This window comes from Melanaphis sacchari, unplaced genomic scaffold, assembly GCF_002803265.2.
Source record: "Melanaphis sacchari strain LSU unplaced genomic scaffold, SCAv2.0 Contig48_pilon_pilon, whole genome shotgun sequence".
NCBI lineage: Eukaryota > Metazoa > Arthropoda > Insecta > Hemiptera > Aphididae > Melanaphis > Melanaphis sacchari.
In genome coordinates this window covers 20,117-37,465 of record NW_020271327.1, presented here as the reverse complement: position 1 = coordinate 37,465, position 17,349 = coordinate 20,117, and the positions used below count along the sequence as shown (strand labels likewise).

General features: G+C 28.0%; 1 protein-coding gene across 2 annotated transcripts in view; it reads right to left on the bottom strand.

Moving 5' to 3' along the window:
* The window catches only part of LOC112598406, a 44,219-nt gene extending 28,125 nt beyond the window's left edge, over window positions 1–16,094 (bottom strand). For both annotated transcript variants that reach the window (XM_025344842.1, XM_025344843.1), the window contains exon 1: window positions 15,642–16,094. The gene's annotated coding sequence lies outside the window, so the exon portion shown is untranslated. The remainder of the gene's footprint in view (window positions 1–15,641) is intronic.
* Between the last annotated feature and the right edge of the window lie 1,255 nt (window positions 16,095–17,349).

Here is a 17,349-nt window from a genome sequence, read left to right as displayed (position 1 = left end):
GATATATGGTATAGCTGATTATAAAGATACCCACCCATATATAACAGGTAAATTATTTTTAAATACTACACCTACATAGAGTTAGACTTTTATTCATGTACCTACTGTTATTTAATTTAATAATACACATTACAAATTAATAAAGTAACCATTAGACTGATATATCAGATTTCACAACAATATCATTTTGTTGGATATTTTAAACGATATCTCCGATAATATCGGTTTATTGTTTACACGTATAAATTCATCAACTATGTGGCTGATATCATTTCTATTGCGTTGATTAAATCTGAGATTGATTTGAAATGTTATATTTCCTCGTTTTCGCCGTTGTCAACCACGTACCCTCGTAGGTTAAACGGTTTTCTGCTCAGATGATATTTCGATACTATCTAATGAATAATGTAAATTTATTAATATAGTTCCGAAAATATATGATACAATATATTATATATTAAATTGAACACATACTACGATAATTTTAACAGGCCAATTAGCATTTTAATTTTTTTACACATTTTAAATACAGAAACTATTTTATTAACCGGTTGTTAAATAATAAAATAAAAAGTGCAAGTATACCTATATTGAATTGTAGAATAAATACGAGTATTTTATTTTTTCATGTGAAAATAAGCTTCATTGATTAAGACCGCAACCACTGGGATTTGCAACCAAACGAATATATAATATATTATGATGTTTATTTTTTTAATCAATCGTCACTATTAAGTATTACTTTACCTTATATAATTTTTTAATTAGAAAATTTGACCACAATAATACACCTAATATATTGGCTAGTATGGCTCGCCTACTCAATAATTATCTTTGGTCACGTATGTGCGCACATAATAGTTCCTATATTTACACATACGTATACATATCACTATATACACTAACCTATTTGCCCGTCCCAACCCAATTGTCTCCTTTATTGTTTACTGAGCATACTCTTTTCATGGTCCGTCAAGCACAAAATATTCCAAAATTCACATAATATTGTACATTTTTATGTGGAAACCATATGTATGTATTTAAAAATAATTCAAATGTCTAACTTTTATTTTAAAAGTGTATTTAGGTATGTTTACTTTTACTGTAATTACAAATAAATGCATGGTAGGATATATTAAGAGATGGAGAGATATTATAAATTATGCAAAACCATTACTAACAATAAGATAATGTAAGATAACATGATTATAAAGCGCGGCATTGATCATAATATATATAATTGTTTTAACTACCTACGTAATTCTATGAGTAACATTTCACTTTCATTGTGCGAAAATTATCATAATATGAACGGTTTTTAGATACTACACGTATTACATATTAGACGTTATATCATTACGTATATACCAATGTACCTACTGCATACTTCCGTGTTAATATAATGGGAATACATCAACAATATTTGACATTTATTACATTTTTATTCATCGTAGGTATATGCAAAATAATCTATACATTTTAATCTGTCTATTGTACTAATGGGTTTAGTATTTCGCTAGGCAGCTGGAGCTAAGTATTCTGAACTTATATTAATTAATATATTGAAAATCAATAACACGGACATACTTTAAAACGAAGACGGCTTCAATTCTTCAAAATATAATTGTTCAACTATAATAATTGTTTGGACATTTATAATTTATAACCCTCTATCATTTTTTAAAATCCAAATCGTATTCGTAATCTAGTGCCAATTCGCTATATGTATACAGGTAAATTATAAAATAATTATTTAATTTTTTATTAAATATCTATTTTAAGCCATGCAGTACATAAATATTATATTCTACAAAATATGTTTTATTTTTAAAATACATAATTACCCGATAAAAAGTTATTTAACGCATTTACGATGTTAATTTTGCCAGATTGTGTAAGAATAGTTATATAAAATTGTACATTATATTATTATACACAGAAGATATTCAAAAACTACAATATCTTCCACTTGGACAAATCATTGAACATTAATTTGTCTGCGCCATTCTCGAATTAGGTATATAAATTTGTAATAGTGTAGGTTACATATAAACACGAGAACTGCGTGTAATGTCACGAATTTTGCAGTGTAATATTAGTGTTAAATAATATATTATATTATGTACACTTTTGATACCTACGCATAATTCGTTGATTTTTTTTAAATAATTTATTTTAATTATAGAGATGACTCATTGCGAAATTAATGAGTTTTTCTATTCCACTTTGTCATTCCTGTATTACAGGAATGACACTTTAAGACAAAAATGCAGCTAAGGAACTTGAAGCAAGTTTATTGTTCAAAATGTACACACACAAGTTTAATGAATCGTTTTAATGGTATAAATAAAACGAGATGACACCAACGGGGTTGGCAACCAAAAATCCTATTATTTTAATCTGGAATCGTATTTAAGCAAAGGGATGAAAAATCTTTGACCCAGAATAAAAATGCGCCACACAATAAAACTTTAAACCTTTTACAAATAATAAAAAAAAAAAGGTAAATAGAAACTATCGTGCAGTAATGTACATATAAGCGCATAGTACAGAACAATAGTCGATGTATTATGATTTATGATCCACTATTATATTATGATTTTATTGTAATAAAGGTTGATTTTTTATACTAATGGTGTATGTGTGCACAATATAATAAATAAACACATTGTGCGAACAAATAAAATACACATCATATTATGAATATAATGCATTAAAAGAGAAAAAAATCAAAGTGTACACAGTTATAGTTTTGTTACATGTCACGTACAATATTTTACGTATATTATGAGTATTTATAAATCAGATGTGTACTATTTCAAATTCAAGGTTAAATGGAGGCTTTAAACGTATTGTATATAATATTTACATATAAATAGCCGATATCACAGTAAACATAAAGAACAACGCACCTAACTACCAAAGAAAAATACATATTACACCACAATTTTATCGTATTATAATATTATTTTGAAAGTTCTCATAATAATTGTCTAATGAACAATGTATTTTAAGCCTTAATCTAATATTAAAAAAATTAAATATTTATATAATTACATAAAATACACAGTAGTAACTGGTAAATTTAAGTCCTCGATGGCTTTTTTAGTATTACGTAAACAATTAGAATAATAGAATAATGAGTAGGCATATGGTAAAATCAGCATCAGTCAGCTACGCTAACGTTTAGTGAGTTGTTGGTAATATATTTCTGTCACTATTTGAGTTAAATAGAAGGTAAGTAAGTACTCATTAAAATATAGCGGTTATAAAATAATTTATTGAATACAAATTAATTATATTTAAAAAAAGAAATCGTTTAATATTTTAACTGATTGAAAATTCTCAATGCATATAATATAATATTTTATGCATATTTAAATTAGGTACTTCAACAAGGAACGTTCATTCTATTGTATTTATATACTATAAAGTTAAATACATGATTCATTTTTTTAATATTAAATAAATGGTTAGATTAAGTTAAATAGTTTGAATACTGATTTTATAATTATACGGTCCATTTTGCGTACATATATAAATTGCAGTGTTTTATATAACTATACATCTAATTTAAGTTTATTTATGCATTTCTGAGTAATTTAGATAACGGTAAAATGTCTTCAAGAGCAATGAGAATAATATTATAAATATAAAATATGACATTATAATATAGAAAATAGTTAAAACAGGAAAACAAAATGGTTTAAGACGCGAATTGAATAGACTCAACTGCGGCGATGCAATTGAGCGTTGAAACTTGAAACAATGCGTTTTTTACATTGTACAATGTATAAATATATTATTGTTTATTCCATCTTTAGAAAGACGTTCATGAAAGTAGTAGGCATCACTTTATTATCGTTTGCAAATCGATTAATATTTATTACTCGTGATTGTATGTCCTGTATAAATAAATATCATTGATTCGACCTATATACCTACATTTTTGTAAAAAAAAAAATAACGTATCATTACATAAATTAATTTTAACTAATAAAACACATCGGCGTCATTTTTATTTTTAACAGATAGATATGTAGTTCAAATTATGATATTGTGACATTGCATGGCTGCACATAATATAATTATAGGTCGATCGGTAGACGGTAGTATTAAATCGTTGCCAAAAATAACGGTGTAGGTACCGGGGGTCGATCGATCGAGGACGTTTTTTTGAGATCTTCGTGAGTCATTTAATCGTTTATAGATATAAATATGTACCGTGCAATGATTATATATATTTTGTTTGACTATTTTCACGGTCAAAAGTTTCGAATTCAATCGAAACACGCTGAATAATAATAATAATAATATTAAAGCAACAGGTGATATTTTACTTTTTTTGTTTCATTAACTTTCGCTAACCTTCGGTTTTTGAAGAAGATTTATGGCGATCCGAATACATTTCTATGGTAATGCAATTAGTTTTGAATTAATGTACAGCCGCCGACGTTTTAATTCACTGCTCGCACAGCACAAACGTCCGCAGTTGTGGGCAACCGAACGTAACCCGCAATTTCCGATTATCTGACTGTGTGCGATGTCGGTGGTCGTTTTCGATGGTCAAAATACGAAGAATGTTTTTTGATTTACATATAATCTAACCATCATGCGTGTTTATTGTATATTACGTCCCTACTATTTTTTTTATCATCTTTTTTTTTAAAAATTTTAGGCATACATATTTTTTACACGGAAAATCATGAAAAATTAATTATAACGTTTGTACACTGACTCTGCCGAGTATTTAGCTTCTTTGAAATGTATGGAAAAATATTATCCCGGATATAAGGTAATTACTGTTTATTATATACGTCCGTGTCGAATTTTTCTGCAAATGCGTGTGCATGGAAGTACCAGTAGTACCACGCGCGTCGTTAAACTTTTGACGGTATAATACATGTTATATTGGTCTCATATTGTTTAATATCGATTAGTGTCACATATTTTTTTTTTTTCATTTCCTTGGCGTTTTTCCAACGATTATAATAAAATAATATTAAATAGAGCTGATAGTTGACTTCCGTGAGTTAATAACCTAACATCGATTTTTATGTTTTTTATAATCAACAATAACCGCATACCTAATTATTATAGTACTTTTAAAAAATATATGCATGTACTTACACTAAAGAACAATCGGATTAATTATAATGCTAATTAGTCACATTTTTCAAGTAGGTATATTCTAATATTCCATGACGACCATATTCAATGAAAATTTCTTTAAACTCGTTAAAGATGCTAATATTTTTAATAATTGCAATATACTGTCGAATATCTACGTTTTAGTTAAAATACATTTTAAATTTTGAAAGTTATATTATTAAGTAAATATTAGGTTTAAATTATATAACTTTAAGTTTTAAGTTTATGTTAGTAATAGATGTACACTAATGTGCAATTAATCTGAAAAATTAAAATATATACTACTTATGTAAATATTTAATAATTATTTACTTATAATTTTAAAATATCACATTGTTAAAAAAGGTAATACAATATAATATTACTCATGTATATAAATTTACGCGCGTAAGCTCGGTCATATCTATACAACTATTTAGCTATATAACAAATACTAATACGAAATTCTGAGTAAAGTTAAACATATAATATATACTTATTGCTTATATCTATACACTGTAAGCTTGATTACCTATAATAGTATACATATTTAAAATTAATATTAAAATTTTTTTAAACAATCATCAATATTTTATTTTTACTACACGAAACTATTAGTTTAAATTTTAACACATTTTAGGCCTTTTGCCAATAATAAATTTGTGGTTTACATTAATTTCAAAACTATTTCTCAGATAAAATATGATACCTGAAGTCTGAACCTATAATATTATATCTAATAAAAGTCATAATATGTGACATATTTAAATTCGGATATTGAAAAATAGTTTATAGTTACTTTACCATTACTTAATACAATAAAAAAAAACTGTTCAAATTGTGTTCCTACATTGGAGCAATTTATTTCTGCATAATTCATCTTTATGCATAATAATTTAAAAATATAAACTACGATTAAGACTAATTACTGAATAACAAACAGTACCTACTACTTATTATTAATAAAAACACGTCATCCGGAATTGTGACAATATTGTTCAGCAGTGCCTATTGCAATTCAATACATACATTCAATGTTAAGAAACCTAACGGCTTTATGTACGGGGTTTTATTTAGTTTCCTTTTTCCTGTCTTCCTTTTATGGAGTATATTTAAATTTTAACACAATCTATGTATTTTGTATTTGCATCGTTTAAATTTTTTAATTTATCTCGTGTATTTAACCTACTTTATAGTAATAATATTACAATACCTGTTCCGTTTCTCTGACGCACTGCGAATGATGGTTTACATATTTTTAAAATTAATAATAATTATGACAAATGAATAAGTGTTTTTTTATCAACACTCAAATAAAAAATTATAATTTAATACATTTGAATAAAAAAAAAAAATAGTATGGAATGAAAATTGGACAGTATTAATTTTGTTATAATGCAGTATAAACAATCCTGTATCTGTCATAATATTAAGTCCAGATTTACTAGGATTTTCATTAAATTTTATATACTTATTCTATAATTACATTAAAACTGCATACATTTAGCCTTAGACTAAAATACATTATAAATAATTTGTATGCAAATAGGCGAGTGAATAGGTTTATTATGATTAAGTTTGTTAAATTCATTAAAACTATAAATGGATAAACAACTAATACTAATTCTTTAACTTAATTAATTTATATAGTAACTGAATCCAAAAAAAATATTTTTCGTTGCTATCACTTATTATTATATTATATGGTATAACCTCATGTATAAATCAATACATATATATATATATATATATAACACAGAAATCGGCTTTTTTTAAATATTCTGTTTTGGAGTTTATTTTATTATTTTCTATAAAAAAAAAAAAATAAAAAAAATAAAAATGCGCTATACACTAACAAAAATAAGATATATCTTCGAAAATATTGAATACTTATCAGTTATCATATGTGTCTAAATTATTTCCACAAGAAATAATAGCTTGCCATTTTTCATTTTAAATATTTCGTATACAATAATAATATATCAGCCTGTAGATTCAGTGGTAAGTATTTGGAGAGCATGTGAAAATATTCGACCACTAATCACAATTCAACTCACTGTTAACCACAAAAATAATCCATGCAAATCGAGAAATTGGACTGTTAAAAAATATTATCATTGAACGTTCTAAACATTTTATAGTATTTTTTTAAATGAATATTTCTTTCTTTATCCATTATACAAGCTGATTTTTTTTATCATTTAATACTCATTATTTTAAAGTATATTAACATTTTTCTTTCATTATTTCCAGTCAAAATAAACAGCATTTTTTAGAAAAAGATATATATTTTTTATGTTTTTTACTATTATACCTAATTGTTAAAGTTTTTATTTTTTAAGTGACAACTTGCTTTTTTATTTTATATTCGAAAGCAAAATATTTTTCAAGATATTTCGATGCATAAAAACTAAAATTCAAACGAATAGTTTTTGAGTTATAAATACTTAAAGTTTAGGCGAGCAGAGTAGTAGATCAACATTTTTGCGTGGTATCCTCTAACTATCTCCAAAACTTTGAATACTTATAAGACTATAACTAATAAATTACTTGTTCAAATTTTAATTTTTGTGTATCAAAATACTCCAAAAAATATTCTGCTTCATAATTTGAATTAAAAAATGTATGTTGACATTTAAAAGAATTTTAAAAAAATTATAGCGATAAAAAATATTTAAAAAAAGTTTTACTTGGATTGTAAATTATGTAAGAAAAATATTTATTTAAATGTTAATGGATTTTGAAATAATGAATTTAAAAAATCACCTTGTATAAATTTAAAAGCTACTAGACTGTTCTAAATAAAAGTTATATGAAAAAATTACTTGTGACTTGGGGAAAGTTTTTAGATTATTTTTTAATTTATACAGGCTTATACATGCATTTTGTTCGACTCACAAAAATGAAATAGTTTTTTGTTTATATATGTATAAGGTTGATATTGATTAGAAATAAAAAATAGTTATTATGATTAGATATAACTTTCTATATTGTATTTTGTCATTTAAACTTATAAAGCTATTTTATATAAATGTAAAATAAAATAACAGTTATGATTATACACATATAAGAAGGGAAGTGTATGGTTGAGGTTTACTAAAATACTCGTATACGCGTACTAAAAAGTCCTTGAAAGATTTTGATGTAATAATGTAATTATGTAAACTGAATATGTCAATGTAATAGTAAATACAAAATTATTTTAATATAATTTACCGTTTAGCGTCTATTTGGAGTCAGTAGTTAGATATATTTTTTTGATTAAGTTCAACCGGTCACATTTATATAAATTTTGTATACAATATAGTAGTTATACGTGCTATGTAGAAACAAAATAAGTAGAGTAAATTGAAAAAAAAATAAGAACGTTGAATTCTATTTAAACTATAAAATAAGATTTTTCTTTATTTTTAACCTACTGTCGCATAAATAGTACATAATATATTTAAGTGTTGCAGGGCAGGCATTTTTTTAGTGTTTAAAATTTCATTAAAAATGTATACAACCACCAAATAAAACGGAAAATATTATACTATGTATAATATTTATGATTTAATATGATATAATGACAGACACAAAATGTGATACTCAAGTACTCAACGATGAATAACATCTCTGACGAAAATAAAACGGTCCGACAACACGACGTGAAGAGCGCACGTGATAATAGCGACATACGTCACATTTTAAATTATGAACATTATTTGAGATTGTTTTCAGTCCAACGTTCGTCGTCGTCAACTACATACAATGTCTACAAGTCGGTTAAATGAGAAAAAGTATATTTTAAAACTGACGAATAAATCGTTTTCGATGTGATGACAAGCAGCATAATAATATGTAAACCTATGTCTTACGCTATTAGATACGACATGAAAAAAGGCATAATAATATGTAAGTAACTCCAACGATTTAAGTTGGTACACAATGAGAATAATATTATAACGTGAACACGAAACAAGAGTCGATAAATTGACCGTCATCTCGGTATATTTCGTTTTCTCAGGTCGTAAAAAAAAAAAAATAAATAATAATAACAACAATATAATAATACTTTTGTTCTTGGCATAGGCGGTGAACTGAAGAGATTATCGTGTCTTAATTCTCTCTCTCTTTCATACTTTCTTTCTTTGTTTTGTGCGATTGTCTACGCGGAAGTATATACGCTTAATAAGTAGTTACGATTAGCTCAACGCACGTAAAACCCACCATGGAACACGAAACACCATTGACCCTTATCGTCTCCACATCCAACACTCTCAAACTGAATCAAAATCATACTCGTAAAAAAATAAAACAATATCAAAAACATGTAAATGTGTGTTTAATGTGTTATTATCGTTACTGACGCGAAGACTGCGATAAATTAATAATGTATTAATATCATAAAGTTTATCGGAGAGTAGGTATTCGAAATTTAACGACCTAAAATTTAAAGTAAAGTCGTAAGTAAAAAAATGCGTACTAATAAATTGTTGGCTGTATGTAATTATGTAATTAGTGTCTAAGTACTTGATAAAAATACATTCGTTGAACATGTTACTGCGTGATCTGGTGATCTGTGAACTCAGATAAGTTATGGATTTCGCCTGTGAAGTGTTAGCGATTGCAAATCATTTTAAACGACTATCACAAAGAAAAAAATAAAAGAAAATAAATCAAACGAAGTAGAGCTAATAGATTAATTAACGTTCCATCTACGACGACACTAATTTGCGATATGAAAATAATGTAATACCAAGACTACACTAAAACCATTTACTATAAACAATAAATTATTTTTGATAGATCTGCTATAAGTAAACATCGCGTTTATATGTTTTAAATGCCAAGAGTAACACTACAATATCATACTTATATTTTAGTATCTTACTAATAAACAAAGTAAGACCCAAATAATAAATCAAAAGCGAATGAAAATACTTCAATAAAGAAGACTCCAGCTATACGTCTTCAATATTAGTATTTTAAAATATTTTTAAGTCTGATTTTAATGAATATAATAAAGTATAAGATTATCGGGAGTTTTGATAAATAAAATTAAAAAGTTTATATTCTAAACGCTGACACATCGTTATTATATAATACTTAATTAAAAATTAAAAACATGAATTAAATATTATTTATTAATATTAATTCAGAAAGCCATATTTTTGATGAAATGTGAAATAGGTAAAAGATTCTAGTTGAACAAATTAGAATCAAGTATATTCTAATTTTTATTTGCTACACATTTTAATGTATAAATAAAATTGTACTTTTTATCTCTAAAAATTAAATAACTAGATAATAATTTGATTAACATGTTGAAATAATTTAAAAATCGATAAAAAATATTATTATTTTTCAACAAGAACTTTTTTATTTTATACTACCTTAATAATAGCAAATTGTATGAAATATCTTATTTTTACAATACATTTATAAGAACTTAAAATTTTTTAAGTATCATACTTAGTTTATGTTTCATGAAACTACATTTAATAACTTATAATAAAAATTACTTATTAGTTAACTAATAAGTGGTTCATTAAAAAGCTTCAATAAAGCGCATAATTATATTTCAGTTACTATGAATATATTTAACTTGGTTGTATCATAAAATTAGTTTGAAATGTACTTTTAATCGTACTTTTATTTTTATGTTAGAAAAAAAAATGCATTTTTATGCACCAGATGAATATTATTTAATATACTATAGACTTTGAAGAAGATATACTTATTACAAAATCCAAATAGTAATTTATTACGTTTAAAAATTAAATTAACATTTAAAAGTACTAATAGTATAAAGTATATATTGTATTTAATATTTGCATAGACATATAGTAAATGATTTTAAAATTCAATAATATATTTATCAATTTCAAGTATTTGGGTCTATAGAATCTAGATAAATATATTTAACAAATTTAAACTTCAAAGCATATTTTATCCGATACTCGGAACATGAGTACTTAATAATATTTCAAAATTAAAGTAATGAGTAGTTTGATTTTGACCTAAACTGCGATCATCAAGTGTAGTCTAATACTAATCAACATTTAACACAACACCAACCCAATGTATATAATACTATTATATTTTATTTTAACATTAAGCTTCAAAACTTGAATATTAAATTAGATGGTATAGGTTAAATGTTGATAATATCTATATAATTTTGCCTGAAAATATCGGTTAAAACTGTATAATTATATACTTATTACCTAAGTTAACACTCCGCTGTAAAATTAAATAATTGTAAAGAATTGTAGCTACTCTATTCACACAATTTGCATTTAATGTATTAAAATTTAGATACATAATTAATGAAATTGCATTTTTTTCTAACTTTGACGTAAAACATGTTTATCGTCCGAAACTATGTGATTGACATCCACTCATCACTAGGTTTATTTAAAACACAATTATATCATACAGAAGCTTGACGATATGTACGTACATAAATGTACATATGTACAATTTGTCAAGTTCTTTAGTTGAAAACTTGTTAATATAGTTTTTAGGCATTCTTGAAAATTACACATAAGCAAGTTTTGTACTTCCTATTATTATTAAAAACGCCTCGATTAATATAAATACATCAACTTATTGTGCTTATATAAAACAAATACCTTTATAAGTACTCTTTGATCAATAATTGTTTTAAATTGAATTTTTTAACGAAAATTACGATTACGAAGAATTTAAAAAATGCGCTCGGAACACTTCTTACTGAAATAGGTATCTTAACTCAGTGACTTAAGTATTGGTTGTGATAACTCACTAATACAATAACTCTCGAAATATGAAGAACACACATTAATCGTGGAATATTGTACAATCGCAAAGACATTAAATATTTCTTAGGACTTAGATTGTCAGTCCATAATTAACCGACTTTTTTTTTTTGAAAGATACTGGTTTATAGCGTCTGTGTTATTTATGTTTGACTGTAGTACAAATAAAGAGGGTCAAAACTATTTATATACAATTCACTGGTGTATAATGTAAATGCCGTTTTATGTGCATTAGCCAGGACGAATAAGTTTTGTATTAAAATGTCTTTGTACTGAATAGTAGATACCAATAACATCGAAATATTTGTTTTAAACTCTTTTTATTCCGTTAAAACAAACCTATTGATGATGTATTTTAAAATATCAAAAAATGCTGTATAGCTTATATTTTTCTGATTATTAAACCTAAATTGATTAATATTTTTAACTAAATAATTTAATTACTTACACAAAAAAAATAAAAATATGATATTACATAAAATACCCACATTTATACAAAGTTTCAAAATATTTGAATTTATTGTATCCACATCTTATTTAAATATTTTTATTTTTTTACAACTTTTATCAATTAATTATCATAATTAAGTACTAAAATTAACTTTTGACTTGTGTAGACCATGAAAAATAGTTTCACATCGATTTAATAAATAATTTTAACGGTTCTCACAGCAGAGTTCAACGGTTAAAATATTTTTAATTGGAGTAATTATTTCAATGTACTTTAAATTAGGTCAACATTTTAAAAATGTATCTTAAGTTAGAATTATTTATGAATAATGCAATCAACAAATTGAAAAATAACGTTGTGTCATTATTATGGTTTTCATATAGAAACAAAATCAAACTATTCCGTTACCTACCAACAGGAGTAATATAAAACGGACCTAACTACATGGACCGTTTGTACCGTTAGTAAGATTATTATGAATTCAACATTGATATCATCATAACTTATAAGTCACAATAACTAATTATGTCTTTGTACCTTTTACTTTTTCAAAAGTAAACGAATAAGTGCGTAGCGCGTGTAGCCTTAATTATTTTTTACAGTCGTATGAGTTAATATATATTATATTATGATCTAAAAATATTATAATGTTCCTTCTTCCCCTTTTACTAGTGAAACTTAAATTCAGGCGCTGTAATAATAATACACTAATTTAATTGCCAACACATTTTTAAAAACACGCTCAGTTCATCGTTCTTGAGACATAAGAAATACACGGAACTTATTGAATTTAAATTTTAATTAAACAAAAAATTCAGGGGCCTTCGCCCTCTATCATGGTAATCGAAAGAAAAAAATCCCAGAATAAATTAAGACATTTGGTAAAAAATTTCTATTTGTGTATATATTATAGTATATACTTCATTCAATGTTTTATAATATTAAAATTTGTCTTTCTTATGAGCGATATATTTATGTAGGATATACAAAACTTAATTTAATTTATTATAGAATTAATCATAATAATATAATATAGGAAATACAAAACAATATTATTGTTAAAGTTTAAAAATGATAATATAAAATATGTAGGTAAAAGTAAATTAATTTATATTCAATGTTTAATTCAATATTAAATGTAGCTTGGTTTTTTTCATTAAACAATAATACTTTAACACTTGATTTTTAATTTTTAATAATTATTGAACTTTTATAATATTTTAGTTTGTATAGGTATAAATTAATTATAAGTAATTTTTTATATTTAATAATATTAATATAATATTTTTGAATAATATTGTTATATTTTATTTAATGTTTTAAGTATATTTATTTAGTCACTTAATGGAAAATTCAGTACAAGTATATTGTACTCCGGAGATTATTTTCCTAGAGCCGAGAAATTGTTTACCTCTGAGAAAGAGAATATTAAAATACTACAGTTCATCTCTAATAGGTAGGAACCTTTTTAAATTGTCTTAAAGCTTATTAAATTATTTTATATTTTCATTTCGTCATGTAGGTATGTGGGTGGTAGTGAGGCTATACTGAATAGAAGTAACCATTTTTATCCGCCTACGTTTCTCGAAATAAATTATACGAAAACCGGCGTAAACAATGGTGATAAATTGTTCATACTATAAATAATACTTTACAGATTTAAAAGAAAAACGTACATAAAAATAATGTCACTATCACAACATTTTCGCAGTAAGCATTATTCATTATTTGACTCGAAGAAAAATCGCTGGAAGTATAAATGTTTAGATGTTTGGCAATGACGGAAGTAATAACAGAGCTACATTATCAAACAGTTAAGTACATGGAATTGGTTCAATTATTTTTCTCGATTAGAAAATTGCGAAGATCAACGTAGTACACCGTATTCTACTCACGTCCGTTTAAATCGTTTCCCGGCTAAATTAAATCGTACATTAACGAGGAGAACAATAACTGCAAATATATAAAGTGTCCCTCAACGGCCATTATTATTATAGATGTGACGACCGGATTAGAGCATAATATAAATAATTATAATATTTGCAAAATCAAATGTACGCAGCACAAGCACGTCCCATTTCCGTTATAACAACCAGACGATTTTTAAATTATTAGTAGTCGATTTCGATTAAATCAGAATTAATCGGATTGTCCTGCAAATTTTCAGCTGTCGAAAAACTGCGAGATTGAATATAACGTACGGCTGATAGTATAGTGCATAATGTATGATATTTTTAAACGGCGTCTCGTCCTACGGCTTCGGCGAAACGAGTATAAATAATAATATTATAATCGACGAATTCCATCCAAACACGCTATCGCGGACCAGAGACGTTTAATGTTGTCACTAGGTATAATCGTATACGATTGTGTCGTGATCGTTACCTGCGTGGACACCAGTTTCTAGTGTTACCGCCGAGAAACCGTATACATTTTATCGCACATAATACAATATTGAATTATATATAGCACGTGTTGTGAAACCCAAGACTCGTCACAAAAACATACGATCGGCGCACGCGAGTTGTAGACTAGTTACGATTATAATGTAGTATTATAGGCGTTGTTATCGTCGAATTTATGTTGGTCAAAGACGGATACGGGTTGTAAAATTTTTTATTCACCGCCGGTGGAAGCGGGTACTCGGAAGCAAATGACAACTGGTATAACACACAGAATAATATTATGATATTACGTGAGATCTAATTGTAAAGGTCGTATCTAAACAGTGTGCTGCAGTCTAGGCGTTTTGTCATCATCACCGCGGTGTACGCCGAGCAAAAATGACCCCGTTTGTATTCAAAACACTACCCCTCGAAACGCCCCACAATATCAACGATGACGACCCCAAAAAACACGAAAAATCTGCGAAATCACCACCGCTGCCGGCCGGCGACGCGCGGTTACCATGGAGACGGCGGCACGCGTACAATCGTATGCATCTACGGCCAGTGTACCGCCGTTCGCGCGGAACACCGCCGCGTAACCGTCACGTGGCCGACACGAGGGCAGCTGCCGTGGTCTCCGCGGGGGCGGTATATAATAGGGCTGCACGCGATCGATTGCGCGCGCCTCCCGGCTCTAAGACGACAAATTGCGACCGCCCGGGTCGTACCGACCCGATACAAGCTGCTCATCAGTCATCACGACGAAATTATAATATTTATACCATCACAATCATAATAATTATATCATATAATGAACACAAGTCGTAACAGTAAACGCAATACAATATAGTTGGACGTAAGACGCTACCGCAAGGTGATTATCACTCTCACCTCGTGTGACAGAGCGGCCGCAGGTTCAATCATTTTCTGACGATACCATCGTCGTCGTTGTCGTCGTTATCATCGCTCGCATGTGCACCGCTGTCGGCGTTGTGTCGTGTCAAGACGTCAAATAATAAACGACAACTCTTTGTCGGTCGGTCTGGTCACGCTCACGCGCCTGCCGTCTATCGCGATGCTGACGCCGCGGACCACGGTGACGGCACCGACATGACAGCGCGTGATTTTTTTACCGGACTTTGCGGGTTGTCTGGAGTCCGTGTTCGCAGATCTTCAGCGGTACTAGCAAGTGTACAATGGTGCAGCTTATTTATAATATAAACACACGCTTACACGCACACACACACACACATAAAAGCATGCAGGTAAACTGGGCAGTCGCGGCGGAGACGCGTTCACGTACGTTCGAACAGCAGGGCACGCGCGGTACGTCTGTCGGGCAAGCTTTCACCCGGCGGCGGTCGTAACTCCGGCGTTGTCGAGCTTGCGCCGGAGCGCCGCCTGGCGGTCGGTTCGGTCGTCCGCCGTCGACGCCGAGCGCTGCGACCGGCTGACGGACGACGACGACGACGACGACGTCGAGGTCAAGTTCAAGCTCGTGCCAAACCCGAAACCGTGTTATTACACCGCAACTCCTCCGCCGTCCACCACACCAGATCTTCGCCGCCGCACATACGTGATCCGATTGCGAAACGCGATTATGTAGAAACGATAAAATTTTTTTCGACACCGCCACCTCCACCTCCATAGCGCATTCCATTAATAATAATTTGTTGTGTTTGCTTTGATAATAATATGCGTAATATTATGTAAACGAGAGCTGGTATACGGCGGCGTCTGAAGATTGTAACCACAGTCTGCGTGCCTGCATTATCTTTGCGTATAGTGTGTTTCAGTTTAGAGGTACCTATCCGAATACTATAGGTAATAAATAATAATGCATATAATACCCCGTTCTTCGTCTCTCCGGTGTCGAAATGTCCTGATGGCTCCGCCATATAACTCATATTATGATATACACGAACATAATTGTATATTAACACATTTTGCGTCGTGAGTCAACTAAACGTTTTGTACGCTCTCCTCTCCAACGAAAAATAATAAAACCCTCTTTTTCAAATTGCTTTAATACATCTTAAGTTTTAATTTTAAAATTAAATTTTTTTTTTTTTTTAACTTCAGCAGATGTGAGCTTAGGTGACAAAAAAAATATATTTGAAAATGAAACTGTTATAATTAGAGCCCAGAACTCAATGCACTAATACGCTTATATTAATACAAATATGTTTTAAAAATATGCATTTATTCCTTTTCTACTCACATTTTTCAAAAATATAAATATTTTATTAAAAATTATTTTTATGTTTTAAAATTTTTAACCTATTTATTAATAAAAATTTAAAAATGTGTATCAATTAAAAATTTGATAAACATAATATAATTATATTTACTTAGTGAAAACCCTCAATATAAATATACATTATGAAGTTTTTTATTATTATTGTCAAGTTTTAAAATTGTGTTATTGACATATCATTAGTCATCAAATATACTCTAAGAAATTGCTAAATTAAAAATATGCTCTCAAAACTACAATATCATTAAATAAATAAAAATAAGCACTATGAATTTTGATATATTTTTCGTGGTATCAAGAAATTAATTTTAAGCTAAATTAGTAATAAATCTAATAATCGTC